The sequence below is a fragment of the Molothrus ater genome, chromosome 9 (assembly GCF_012460135.2).
Source record: "Molothrus ater isolate BHLD 08-10-18 breed brown headed cowbird chromosome 9, BPBGC_Mater_1.1, whole genome shotgun sequence".
Taxonomy (NCBI): domain Eukaryota; kingdom Metazoa; phylum Chordata; class Aves; order Passeriformes; family Icteridae; genus Molothrus; species Molothrus ater.
This window is the reverse complement of record NC_050486.2, coordinates 14,810,381-14,825,639: the sequence shown is the minus strand read 5'-3', so window position 1 is coordinate 14,825,639 and position 15,259 is coordinate 14,810,381. Positions and strand designations below refer to the sequence as shown.

At 39.6% G+C, this 15,259-nt stretch overlaps 1 protein-coding gene across 2 annotated transcripts in view; it reads right to left on the bottom strand.

Moving 5' to 3' along the window:
- TGFBR3 (transforming growth factor beta receptor 3) overlaps positions 1 to 15,259 on the bottom strand; it is a 108,440-nt gene that overhangs the window by 80,045 nt on the left and 13,136 nt on the right. The gene's annotated exons all lie outside the window — the stretch shown is intronic.

Below are 15,259 nucleotides of genomic sequence, written 5' to 3'. Positions count from 1 at the left end.
TAAACACAGGAGTGCTGGACTCAAAAGCATGAAAGAGCATTACCACCAGAAAACTACATAAATTTTTTCAGCAACAGTTTGTTGGTTTTGGGTTTTTTTTTTTTAATCTTGCTTTAATTAAATACTACCTGTTTGTGGTGAGCTTTTCAACAAAAAGTGACTTTCCTGATAGGCATCCTGTGGCTATGATGCAGCCTTCAAATCAAGAAACTTTTGTCCTTTAGGGATTATTCTTTCAACCTAAAATTGAATGTCAGGCCCCTTCTTGTGCCTAGGTGCAACAGCATTCCAAAAGAAACCTATAAGCAGTAATGCAACATTGAAGAACAGGATTTTTTTATGCTAGACATTATTTGCAAGTTAAATGCATTTTATACTTACCCAGTTTTTAATTAAAAGATAATTTGGGGGTTATGTGAGCATTTCAATATTTCTTACCCACTTCTAAACTGGGAGGTTCTGTGGGAATTCTTTTTAAACCTTGGGTTTGGGTAGTCTGCTTTATTAAAAAAAAAGAAAGTCTAAAGAGCATTACCCATACAAAGAGCTGAAGGTCACTATCCAACTGCGCTCATTATCTCGTTATGTGGTCCAATTCAGTAATGTGTTTTCTTCCTGGATGTGATAATTAGCTTTGTGTTTCTTTGTTTCTAACAAAAACGCGGAGATAATGGAATCTTTTAAGGAAACAGTGAATCATTTTGGAAGGCTGTGTGCAATAAGAGTCAAAGTTACGACCCTTCCTAGTTCTTACAATTTCATGGCCTTCACTTCCCAAAGCAATCTGCTCTTGGACCCCTGCTTTTAGGAAAACAGCTTTTAGGAAAACAGCTCCTAAAAAAGTACAAGTACCAATAAACTGAAATTTTCTGGCGAGAAACATCTCAATATACACATTCAGAAAATGAAAATTCATTCTAAATAAGCTACAAAATCCACAGAGAGACTAGGTGTTTCCCTTTCCACAGAGGATTGAAATCATAGTAACATACAGCTTAATCAAGTTAGGGCCAGTATGTACACTGTAACACAGCCAAGTCCTGAAATCATTACCTTAAACCTAGCACACATGCTGAACACTTTAGCAGCACACACTGCCTTCAACTCCCATTGAAATCTGGAGATTCTTGCAGGGATGTTGGGGTTTTATTATCTCACAGGGTCAAGCTCTTAGTCCTTAATCAGGCAAGAATCCAGATGAGGTCCATGGGAGATTTGCCAGAGAAAGGACTAAATGGAGAGTGAGAAAGGATGACTCTAAACAAGTTGGGAGCGGATCTTTATACAGAGCAGAGCTTGCATATTGTGTGCCTGATTCATAGGCAGTAATTTAGCTCACGCAGATGGCAGCCACATGTGAAAAGATTTGGCCGTATATATCCTATACTTGCACCTCATCCTCGCTGAAAAGAAAAAGGCCCATCAGCAGATAGGCATTAGTTCCATTATTTAAAACGTAAATTTTGACAGAGTAAGTCCAGTAACAAGATTTTCAAAACTGTTGAAGTAGCATTAAGGGATATATATTTAATTGTAAAATAAAACACTAACTAGTATCCCTGAGGTATCCCTTTTCTGCCCACCAGAAATAAAGCAAACCCCACACCAAACCAGAATCATTCTCATGAAAAAGTAAAATTGCTCACTTAGGAAAGGTCTCTCAAAAGGCCATCTGCAACATCAGAGCTCTGAAATGAATCACTCACTAATGCATCTCTTTCCGTTTCCCCTGAGGTAAAGTTCTGTTTAAGGAGTTTCTTACTAAATGCCACCACTCACTCATCTCCTGGCTATCTGGGCAACAACTGACACTTCACTCACTACAGCCCTTCTTCCCTGCCAGAACACCAAACAATTTTCTTCTCCTTGACTTCCTTTTGCTCATTTCTTCCCTTATTAATAAGCACATGCCCATTGTGTTATCCTACACGATTTCTCCCCATATAGTTCTACAAGGGCAACTGAAGAAATACAGAGATGTAGTTCTACAAGAGTTAACCAATTTCACATTTTCTTAATGCACTGCCCAGCTGCTTGTTAGCTGTAACCAGAAGGAGCACGCACATTGGCAGTTAACTGCTAAATGCATTTTCAAAACTAATAAGAAGCTGAAAACAATTCAAGCTCTGGACATGAGTACAGCATATTCAGCCAGGCAAGCAGCAGATATAAAAGGAGAACTGAGATGGCCTCCATATGAAAACACAATGGCTCTTCTCCTCAAATAATCTTTTACTGACTTTTTTTTTTAAGGGAAGCTGGGGAAAGGATTTTAACTCAGGAAATAAGTCATTTGTGCCCAATGCTAACAGAGCCTTTATAAGGCATGCATCTTCGTATCACTGCTGCAGAGAAAAAAGTCTCAAGGAGCCTCAAAGCTGATTCAGGTTTCGCAAAAATGTAAAACGTTCATGTGCACATCTGAAGTACTTCCCTTTCAGAGACCCCACAGGTATAGAAATCCATCTCTCTGTATGGCAAAGGTTCAACTCCCATTTAAGGGCTTCCACGAAGGAAGCATGAGCCTCCTTGACACTACAGGGAACACATGGGGGGCCCGAGAGCTGGCAAAGGAGTACATTTCCTTGTCTTCTCCAGTACAGGAAAGCGCCTGTTGCTCCTTCAACAAGCAAACAAACAAGGCTTCAGGGAAAAAATGCAGGTACATTCTGTAAAAACTTACCAGAAAACACTAACTAAATGTAAAAGTGCAAGATCACAGAAGCTTTCTTAGCCCCTAACATAACTGTAAGCAGAGACTTCAGTGAGTAGGATGGTTTTTTGCTTCCTGCAAAAAAAACCAACCAACACCCCAGCCCTACATATGGGGTAAGCAGTGAGAAACCTTTTTGTGAGCCTTTCAAAGTGACTCAGCAACACTTAGAACAGCACTATTTGTTTTCAAGTACAATCAGTAAAGGTAGTGTTATTCAGAAAACAGTCACAATAGCCTGGAACTTAGTAGATGCAAAATAACTTTGCAGTGCAGTCAGCAGTCTGAGGGGCCTCATACACGATTTGCAAGCTTTCAAACAGTCCCTCAGAAAGGTGGGGGAATGAGTAATCTCTCTTCCTGCTCAACATTCAAAGTACACATAAAAGATATCACTGAGTCAGCACTTGGTGGTGGCAATTCATCTGGTTTGCTGGAATTTTTGACAGCCTGAAAGTAGCCATTGCTATGCATCTTACATGCCCTTTTTTAATTACTACTATTATTTTTTAGAAGAAAATACCATGTAAGCAACCCATTTCAGCATATTTGTAACTAGGAGGTAATATCAGGTTTTGATTTTGGGGAAAAAACAAGAGCTAGGGACTGAAAAAACGCAGATGTCAAACAAGATACAAACAAAAAGCCAAGCAGACAAACTAATGCAGGGCCCAGTTAAACTCCATGGTTGGGTAGAGTTTAACAAGGTCAAATGGTTCAGGCTTTCACTTGCTTACATTGTAGCATAGCACACTGACTGTGAAGGGTTCCAGCTCAAGAGTCCAGAGGACGACTGTTGCCTCTCATTTATTGAACAGTCTTCATAGGAGAAACATAGAAGTTTCAACATTGCATTGTACAGCAGCACATTTCCTTTTTGTAATGTATTGCATATCACTGTGGGAAACTAGCTGGCAAATCCTTGTTATGGGTAGAGTTACATAAGTTACATGAACAAAAAAAGTGCTTCTGTCAGCTTTTTCATGTACTTTTGGGTAAGGATGTATAGCTGTGCCAGTAAACCAAATGGTTTTGTTGCTGCATATTCCAATTCTGACAGGAATTCTGTTTTACATTGTGGTTGTGTCCGACTGTGCCACCAGGTGAGGCACAGATCAAGTTACTTAAAATACTTGAACAATACTTCAATGCTCTCCTTCTATAAGAGGAAACTCATTTTTGACCTAGTACAAACAATCTGCTGCAAAAAAGGGAGGCTCCACTACCCCTGCCACACACTTCTAAGGGTCTCTTATTTGCTCTAGCAATCATGATGGTTCAGAGAAAACCAGCCACTTCTAGGACTTCAAAAGCTCTCATGTAAGCACCCAGGAGCCCAGTTGAAACAACTTCTTCCCATCAGTGGATCAGTAGTTTAAATTCATTGAATGGAATGGAAGTCAACAGCCATGCTTTCACTAATACCTCATGAGATCTGTGATAATTTACTGGCCATCGAACACAGAAGCAGGCTTAACCTCACACTGCAAGGCAAGTCACTTGGTGAAGCAAAAGCCTGAGTGTATCCTGCTTTAGAAAAGCTACCACCCCCTACTGACCACCTGAAGCACGGTATCAGCCTTTTCTAATTGCACACAGACAGCCCCACTCCCTCCCCGAGCACAGCACAGACCTGACTCAGGACCAGAGAGAGCCCAGGCAGAGCAGTCTGACAGTCCCACCACTCACAGCCCTACCACCAGTATTAACCATTTACAGTTTAGTTAACCCCTCTGGACAGTTCACTGCAGTTTTCATTCACTGTAAATGCAGAGAGATCCCATATGTCACCCGCTGCACACTGTTCAGCCATTGTATGAAAAAATATGTTTATCTTTAAAGCGTCCAATGTAACTGCACTGTTGTATTTGAATGTTCTTTGAGATCATCCAGGATATTACAAAGATCCTTGTTTAAAAAGTCTCTTCCAGCTGTTCTATGTGTATATTAGGAACATTGCAAAGGCATCAAATACTCATTAGGGATGAGATCATCCTAACTAAAAAAAAAAAAAAACATACTAATGCACATCTTGGATACAAACAATTACAGTGAGATATTGAACACAGGAGGAAGAACATAGCCCTAAGTAAAGAGGGGAGCAGAGAGCATCACACTCATTGCAGGGTCTCACTGAAAGTGAGCAATAGCATGATCTCCCTTTGCTGGCACAACAGCCCTTGCACAGCAGGTTCTCAGTAAATCTCTCTCCAACTCCACCAGAAATTACTTAGTTAACAAAATAGCACACAGGACCTAACAAGAAGCTGCTTTGAAGAAAAAGCAAACAAACCCATGTGTTGCCAATGGAGAAGGCAGGCCAAAAGTCTTCAGACCAGAACAAGAGTTTTGTTATCACTTCAGGACGTGAACCCTAGGATTACATCCATTAAGAAAGAGGACCTGTGCTACACCATCTTCAAATTTCTGCCATTAAATCCTCCCAGAGACATAATGCTATACAACTGTATCAGGATCAGACACCTACTGACTGGTTTAGAATGGGATTAAAGGGAAGAAGACACAGCAATTCTGCAGAAAGTTATGGTCTCAACATGAACCGGTTATGTCTGCAGCACTTGCAGCCCTCCAAACAGCAAACTGAATCCTCAAAAAAGCATTCCAGCAAGAGATGGCACCAGGGAGCACAAGGACACCAGTATACAGGCTGGCTCCTTCCAAAAATTTAAGGAAAGCAACTGGAACAAGATGACAACACAGGTATCAAAACTGAATCAACTTAATTAGTTCAGTCAACTAGTACCAAAAATGTTGATTGCTCCAATTAAATTACTTCAGTCCACTAAGCGAAAAAAGCACTGATTCATTGCTCAAAAATCCTCCTGGGTAAATCCTGATTTCACTCCACTTTTCCTTTGAGCAATCTTGTCACATCATAGACAGTTACATGAATGCTTGACCTATAAAACCATCTCAAGTGCATTGTTATTTCTCTGGAGAAAGAGGGAAGATACATTTTAGGACTCTTCAAGGCAGGAAAAAAGCCCAAGGAGTTCTTTGTTAGAAACTTTTACTTGAAATGTTTTTGACAATATTTTTGGTTAATCCTTTACATAGTGCTTGTGCAATTTTGAAACAAACAGAACAATAAGCTGGTTTGGTTTTCTCCATATACAAGAAGATTTTAACAACACTATTAAGCAGTTCAATACTCAGAACGGTTTCATTAGAATTCTTTTCTCCTGAATCATATCAATAAAGTTGAAGCTCAGTCTAGAATTTATAAGAGCTGACTTATAGGCTTCTTGCTGCAAACATACTTTTGAGATCCAGTAAATGTATCATAGACCTAGAATTAAGGAACTTTATATTTTTTTAAACTGCTTTATTCAAAATCAGCCATCACACAGTCTTAAACATTATTTTATCTTGGGCATGAAATTGCTGAAAATACCTCTAGCTTTGCTAATTTCAAAGAAGAAAAAAGATTTCTAGAGACACAAGTAATAAAACCAGATCTTTTTTAGGGTTGCTTTTATTTTTCTGTTACTGGCATGAAGCATTCCTTATTCTGACATTTCAGTTACTTTTTTTTTTCCTTGGTAAAGAAACCATTACTAAAGTCAGATAACTGGCCTTTTCACAGGAGGCACTACAGAAGCATTTGTCAAGTATTACAATTAAGACAATTGCAATCTTCAGAAAAGCCTCAGAGACCTTCCTATGATGCACACTTGAGCTCTCTCACTTCCATCTGTGACGGTAAATGTGATCACAGAAATCAAACATCAGCACTGGAGAATGAAAATGAAGGCAGTGAACAATATGGCCATGAGCACTATTTTAGCAAGAAAAATAACTACTACTGGCCTACTTCCAAAAAGCAACTGAGACAAGTAATTTCCAAAGTAATTTCTCAACAGTTTTCTTGCCAATTTATTCAAATACCTATTACTTTTTCATCTTGTAGGTGAAAATATTCCACAGAAAAATTAATTACTGCTTTGAACTCATTAGTGCCATAAAAGAAAATTTTGCCAGACTGACATAACATTTCAAAGCAGAGGATACAGAAATCTGGCCACTTCTACAAATTATATAGTTAATATATAATTATTAGTCCAAGGAAAAGTCTACCCTAATGCAAGAAACTGAAGCCACACATTGACTTGTATCATGTTGCTCAAACCCTGCATGGGATTTAATGCAGTTCTACCTGCTGCTGTAAGTTGTCTCCCAGTCATGCAAGAAAAGAGTCGTATTTCACCTGAAAATCATTTTTGGTGCAGTCTCAGATTTCCCACTTCCTTGCTTGGTATGACTGACTCTACTTCCTGCAAATAAAGTGATTTTTAATTTTCTTTTTTTTTAAATAAGGATGGTGGGTAGAGTAAAATAAGTAACTCCATGAGTTAAGACACTTCTCAGAACATTAAACTTGATCTATGACTTGCCAAAATGTAAACCACCTTGATCCTTATCAATTGCACACAGACAGCCCCACTCTGTGATCTTATCAGAGACCACAACAAACCTCTGCAATTCAGCATCCATGAGTCTAAAAACAAGCAAAATTGGCAAATAGTCTGGCAGTACCTTTAGTAAAACTTTTGCTATTGTTATACCTCCAAAAAGGGCACAGGGAGGTTTTGAAGAATTACTGAGATCCCAGCAGTTAGCAACAATGTGACTTTAAAGTGATTACATTGGGTCCTCAAACAGGCCCGCAGGGAAGATGGCAGGGTTGAACACATCCATTTTACATATCAAGTGACCAGGATTGAGAGATGAAATAATTCATGGGGAGATCACAGAGAAAGTCACAAATCCAGATCCAAGCCTTTCACGTTTCAGTCAAAAGCAGAGGCTCCCAGATTAGCCCTATCACCTAACACAGCTATGGCCATCGGGCACGGGCGCTGCACAAGGAGAACAGGTCCAGCTGCTGCTCCAGCCTCCCTGTGCTCTCCTTCAGGAGTCCCTGCTCATGGCAGAGCCACAGCAGGAAGGAACTGCTCTGACAGCCCCAAACTCGCTCCACCCACTCCCAGAGGTCCTTCAGACCCAGACGTGTACATTCAGCCACCACAGAGGATGAACACACACACCACATCACAGGGGCTGCTGTGCTTGGCTGTATCAAGAGTGCACATCACTGCAAGGGCAGGGGAACATTCCACCCTGTCCTCAGACACAGCAGCCCCTGTCCACCCACGCTTTTTATGCTTTCTGTCCAGCTTTCATGCTACAGAGCAGATGCTTCCCAGGAGTAACCAAAATGCCCATTGAGACTAAACACACACACACCCCAATATATAAAATGTGTGACCCCTGCTTTCAAAGTTCTTCATCTTCTACGTATTTCCTTAAAGCAACTCCAAATTTGCAAACTGAACTGTGCTAAACTACTTCAGTAATAGCTACAAATAACCCTTTCACCTTTAGCCACTTTCATACGATTCCTGAAGCCTAAAGAATCACCAAGGCATTATGATGCTAAGTGTCCCTCCTTGATTTTTACATATTAAAGCAAGGCACACATTCTTGTGATGGAAAAAAATCATTTTGACATAGTAGCTAGAATCAAAATAACTAGGAGCATCTCTAGTAGGACATACTTATTACTGCTCTATTTAAATTAAAAGTATAAATAAAGAAAAATTTATTTATTCCAAAATAGATTGCATCCATCATGTTTCCAGACTCAAAGCAGATTTGGTGATCAAGGAAATGAAGAAAAACTAAAGAGGAAAATGAGCAAAAATAACCATAAAAATAAATTCTTCCCCCACTCTTGGCTTCAAGTGTTAAGGAAAAGATAACACAGAAAAACCCACCACCAAAACACCAAACCTGCTTCAGATGAATGCAAACTTTTTGCTGAAGAGATAAAACAGCAACAAATCTTACATACATTTCCATTGCCCACCCCCAAACTCCTTTGTTTGTTACATCTTCACTACACTACTTCAATAATGAGAGTAATGACATTTTCAGTTTAGTTATTTCCATCCCTGACAGGTAAAATCCCTTTTTTATTAAATGCCTATTAGTAAGTCTCACAGTGTGGAAGCTGCCAAAAAAAGGAACAATAGCTCCATCTTTTATAAAGTATGCTTAAGAAGAAAAGCACATTGTGCTTAAATCAGCTGCACTTCATGGCATTAGTAAAAACCTTTGCTTTTGTCACCTGGGTTTCATCCTTGCTGAAACTCCATTGACTTAAAATAAGTTCACACCAAAGAGGAATCCAACTCAGTGCCTTCAGGTAATGAAACATGGTACAGTCTTTGTGCTAAATATATTTTTTTTTTCACTCCAAATTTATCTCTCCTATGACTTACAGCCTAAGGGACTTCAGTTCTTTTTAGCATTAGCTACAGAGGATTAAATTATTTCTCTTTCTTGAAAAGGAATGTATCTGGTCCCTATATTTTCTCTACACCATAACATCACCAGCAGTAAAATAATGGCATTGAATCATACAAGCATGCTTCAGTGGAAGGAGCTTATAAAAGAAACAGATTTGCAGAAATTCAATACAATTTTAATGTGAAAATAGCAATTGTTTTTCTAATAGCAGATGCTTCATTTCTTGGTGAGACACCCCAGGACCACATTGGGAATGCTGGGTGTGGGGTTCTACAGCATGTGAAGTCTAATCTTTAGTTAAATAAATATGCCTTTTTCACTTTTTTATTAATTAAAGGGATCATGTAATTTATAAGACAAATGACAGATGGAAAAGCTAAGAAAGAGTTAATAAGGGCCTGCAATACAGAAAGGATATTAAAAGATCTACAAGCAAAACCTCAAATCCCAATTCCCTTCAGAAAACAAAAGAATTATTTTTAGCAGAGTATTTATAAAATAATTATGTGGAGCTTAGAACTTGTTAAAGACAAGTTTCTCTTAAAAAAAAAAAAGAAAAACTTGAATAAATTCCCTTACAAAGATACGGATTAATGCCATCCCCATTCTGTGCCATAAAATTTTCCTCAAAACTACTTCTCATGAGTGGAGTACCTCCCTCCAGAGAGCCTCAGTAACACCATTTGCCTGCACCTACACAGTTCCAGTACTGCATTTTGGGCTGCAGATTTCTTAGGGCTCCTTTGGCATCACCAGATCCAGTTTTAATCAAAGAACCAGATATTCATGTTCAGTGATAAATGCTCCGGTTCAGCAAACACTTGGATATACACTCAGCTGTTCTGCTGAATCAGGACCCACAATCCCACATCCTACTGCTCCACATGGGTGCAGAATTGTGCAGAATTCTGCTGAAATTCAACTGGTTTTAGCTTGAGAGCCTTGCTGATACAGGAAAAATGAAGTCTGCTCAGTTCAACCCATTCCAAGTCTGTGATACAATTACCTCTTTGAAAATACATAACCCGTCTCTGTATCCTGACTCTTTAAATTCTTCAGAATTTTTGTGTGGGTTTGGAAGAAAAAAACCCCACTATTTATGCATAAAGCACATAGAAATGGCACAGGATTTGATTCAATTCAGTTGCTGAAAGATAGACAGATGAACAGATTAAAAAAGTAATTTACAAAGGAATAGATCATGATGCAGCACAAGAATGCTGAAGAAACTTAAATCAGGGGACACACAGATTTAGTCTAGCTTCCCAATTTTAATCAGTCTTTGTATTTAAAGTGCTCACTTAAAACAATTTACTGCTTGAAAGGTATTAGGCTTTGTGTGAAATGAAAATTAACTCTTTTTTTATGTATATTTTGGCATCTCAAAGTTATGTCACAGAGCTCACGGACATGAATTTAGGAATTCATCATTTGATTCCCTATCAGATAAACATGTGGTATTAATACATTTCAAATCACCATCAGGGTGATGAAGGAATAAAAAAATTAGAACAATTTCCACTCTTAATAGCCAGTCCCTGGTTTCTCAATAGTATTTCTCAGAACTGAGAGCACATAAGCCTCCCCTGAAGAGGGTTGGCACTCCCTTGCAGCCCCTGCCCCTGCTTGCAGCCTTTCTGCCATGGCACAGCACATGAACCAGCCTTTGCTCCTCTAATTCTCTGACACTGCAAATCTTCAAATGTTCTGAGTGCTGGTTCATCTCATCCTCAAAAGTCTGAACACCCAGACCATCAACAGATAGGAACAGGTGATTTTACAAGGGAGGCAGAAGTCAGCTGATTATGAGAAAGATGTGAAGGGAAAGGGAAGTAGAGAGTGAAATCTTCATCCATTCAAAAGCTGAATGCTGCAACCAGCCTGTGCTTTACTTCAGTCCTAAGAATTCAAGATCCAACCTCTTTCCCTTGGTTCTCATCCTCTAAAAACAATTTCAACAAACAAAAACTCCATACCTCTGGCAACAAATACTTTGGGGAAAAAATAATTACAGTCCAATTACATCTGGGAAATACCCAGCAAACACTGTTTAAAATAGAAGGAAATTTGTGTGAATAACTCCCAGTATTAATTTCTACTTTTTTTAGATCATGTCCTTCACCTTCTAGTGGAAGGTTTTTCTACTGTGCTTTGAAGAATCATATATTGCTTTTGGAAACACAATGTTCAAGGTCAGGGGAAGTTCATCTTTAAAAAAAAAGATAAAAACTAGGTGTCATGACAAGGCCTGTTTCTTCCTATTGTTCCACTTATTAACATGGCACCCATCATCATATCTGGGGGGCACAGATCCAGAGATACATGAGCTTGCAAGTGAACAGTCCTACTGAAAATGAAGCACACATGCTCTGAACAATGTAAGATTACTTAGAAAAACAAGTATGTAAAAAGAAAGAAAAAGCAGCTAGGATTACAATAGAGTGGAGAACCAGGGAGTAAAGAGCTGTTGGAAGAAAACCACAAAGAGAGACCTAACATGAGCAGATAAACCAGCAACCTCAGCGTTACAGAAAATAAGTAAATTCTTCAATATATGTAATTTTTACAGGGTCTTCATCTGCCTGACCACAACCATGAAATGCAGTCAAAAGGAGAAAGGTGTCCACAAGTCAAGTACAGACAAGGCTAAATATCAGGGGTGTTGAAGGAAAGTGAACATGGCTCCATGGACAAATTCCAGTTGGTATCAGGTGCCACAGCTGTGCTGCTTTCTCAGCAGCAGGAACGATTTGCACCAATGGAGGATCTACCCCAGAGGCTGCAATGAGAACCTTTGGCCACTGTAAATCCATAGCCTGTATCACCCTTCCATCTTCTTTCCAGCTGAATAGTAATGCAGGATAGAAATAAACAAAACAAAACCAAAAAATTGAAGTTAAAAAACCTTCCCATTCCTTCACAGAATGACCTGTTCTGTTGAAGGTTTGGCCCTCAAGGTCTAGAGCAGGAATGTATTTCAGTTGTCCTCTAAGACATTTTATTAAGACATGCATCACGCACCCAACTGCACTAATTTGCCAGCAAGTAAAATAAATATGTTCCAGCCTTTGATTTAAGCCACATTAGGACAGAATATTTTTGCTCCAAGATTAAAAAGCCAGACTAATTTAAGAGGTCATCCAAGGCCTGGATAACTGTGTGTAGTTTTAAGTGTTTGTGTGCAGCTCCTATTGCAGGTTGCCAGACCTTAATTTAATCCCTCTTCAAAAACTTAATTCCTTCAGTCAGGTAGATAGCTTGCCAGAAGTTTTTCTCCCCATCCTGCCTTGGACTTTCCATGAAGTAGAAAAATCTCAGAGTAATCAAGGTTTTCTTTGCAGTCTTTTTCTGCCCAATTAGAGCTTTATAAATAAAAGCTTACAAGAAATCCATGTACAAGACAAAAGCAAATCAAATTCAGATAAGCAGTTAGCTACATACATCCAAGTAGTATGAGGAGGTAGAAAAACAGGCAAATACTCTTTGAATATTTATATAGACTATTTTCAATGCAGTTAGTGAGGTGTAATATTTAAACTATTAGCTTGAAAAACATGCAGGTCTGTGATTCATCTTTGACCATCCATTTCTGTGCATCGTGCAGTGTAACTCCAGGGTTTTGTGGGGTTTTTGATATATTTAACACACTAGTACCTTCAAGAGCAAGAGTGGAAAAACAAACCAAACATGGATTCTGTCTAGAACCTCACTTACACCTGAAAACACAAGAATGCTGAAGCTACTATAATGTCAGCAAAACGCCCCCCATAACCAGTAGCAGCAGTTTCAGTGTAGGATTGGCAAACAAAACAAAGGTGTGCTCTGCTGCAGCAGCTTCACTTCTTCAGAAACAAAGAGCAAGCTGGAAAAAGGCTCAAATGTAAAAAAATCAATACCCTAGGGAGGTGGCATGCTGCCCCCTGCCTCCCCCAGGCTCCACCACAAGCAAGGGATTTTATTTATACTTAACTTTATTTAGACTTCTAGTTTTATTTATACCAGTACATTTGTGGTTCAAGAGTGGAAAAGCAGGGGTTCTGCAGGCTGGCAGTTAGGAGGCACACCTGCAGTGCCCTGGCCACCAGACTGACCAGAGCCAGGGGCCTCTGCCAGCTCTTCACACCACTGCAACACGCTGTGTGCTCCCACCTGCTCTCCACCTAGAGCCACAAACTCTCTGCATTTAAACCTAACTGTTTGCATTAAAAGGACTCAAAGTCTCAAGTTGCAAAAGCTCTATCTAAATAACCTTCAGAGAGCTGTCCCTTCTCAGTTTTAATTGCATCTGCCTGACATCTCTTCCCTCTTCATCATAGTCTGTCGGTTCTTGCTCTTATCTCACTGTACTCATTATACTCTGTAAGGACATTATCTGGTTGTTCTCATTAAGAATTTATTGAAAAAATTAAAAAGCATGGGAGAAAACCAAAACATACAGGCAGATATAGCCAGAAACCACAAAGACAGTGCTTCCTCACCTTCCCCTAACAGACTGTGACCCCTCCTACTCCCCTCAGCTGATTTCTTCCCGTGCAGATAGATCTCCAAGAAAGAAAGAATTTGAAACTAGCCTTCCTCCAAGCAGGGTGCTGGACTAGACTTCCAGAGGTCCCTTCCAGCCAAAATAATTCTGTCACTCTACTTAAGCATCTGATTGAATCCAAAGCTTTTTAAGAGTTTGTTTCAAGAATATCTGCCAGAGGAAAACACAGAGATGGGGAGTAAAACCAAAAAAACCACAACGAATTTCAAGACAGACACATTATGTTTTCTGAACACTGAATAACTTTCTAATAGTGGTACTGTTTGACAGCACTTTTAAATCAGTGGGTTTTAATTAAAGCTAGCATTAAGAGGTAAGCTGACTCAATAGGCAAGCATTCTCCTCAGCAGCAAAACAGAATTATGGTTGTGATCAATTAAAAAAGCTTTTCTTTTCTGCACTGGTCCTTCCTTTCAAAGTAGATTTTTACACGTCTAGAATGATACAGATTTGCTCCAAGTAATGGCTCTTGTAAGCCAAGAGCAGCATTGATGTCCTCAGCTCAAGCTGCAGACACACTCAGACACACCCTGCACTGCTGAAGGCTGTCTGCAATGAAGCTATTGCAAAATGTCAGCATCACGTACTGTTAAACAATCAAAGTTACTCATGCTGGATGGACGCCCTCAAGGAGGTCAAACCCAGAGAAAGTCCCACAAGGCTTGAGGGCTTGAAATAACATAATTTTCCATGCTGAAGATGAAATGAAGCCAAATTGTAACACATTTAATTGTTTAGCCCTGTCTCTTCCAAAGCTGGTCATCTTTTCCACAGTGAGGACATCTCAGATTTAAGCAAGCCATCTGTCCACTGTCTACTTTTCCCACTGTCTCATTTTGACTGACTGCACATCCACTTGGCCTCTTCTCCAAAGACCCACACTGTACACAAGCTGGACACATAAGAGGCTTCCCCTTGCAACCACAGAAAGAACTTTGACAAACAAACATTCTGAGTAGAATCACTTCAGTGCTTGAAGAAACTACAGAATAAACTAAGATACTTGAACCCCACAGATCTTTCCTTTCTCTGTCACAAGTTATTGCAACATACTGTTTTAAAAAAAAGCTAGGCCAAAATGTGGGACAGGAACAATCCCCTTAAATGGCAATGCATGTTCCTAACCTAAAAGGACTCCATTAACACAGACAACTGTTATTAAAAGGCTTTTGCCATCATCACTAATGGTTGACTGTAAGTCAGGTTAGACAACTGTCAGCAATGACCAAGGTGAGGTTTATCCCAATACGGCAGGATGGATGAACAGACTCAGTGACCTATTATGAACCTTTCTGGGATTTTGTCTGACATATTTTTTATAAAGTCAAATAATTGGGGCTTAATTCCAGATTACAGGTCTTGGAGGCAGCATGGAGCTGAGCAGGTAGACCCTTTCAGCCCAGCTCTGCAGAGAGACTCTAGCAGCCTCAGCTTCACCAGCCCAACCCTGCACCCGGGAAAATAAATTCAGCCTCTTGGCAGAGCCAATAGCTCATCATGCTGGCAGAGCTACACTGCCTCCACTCCCAAAGGCTTCCATATCAACCCTCCCCTTTAAGCGCACCATGCAATTTTTAAAAAGAAATAGGTAAATAACATAAATAACTTACATTACTACTGCAGTTCTTATATTATCTTAAGGGTGAACATAGATGCAAGAAAACATTCTT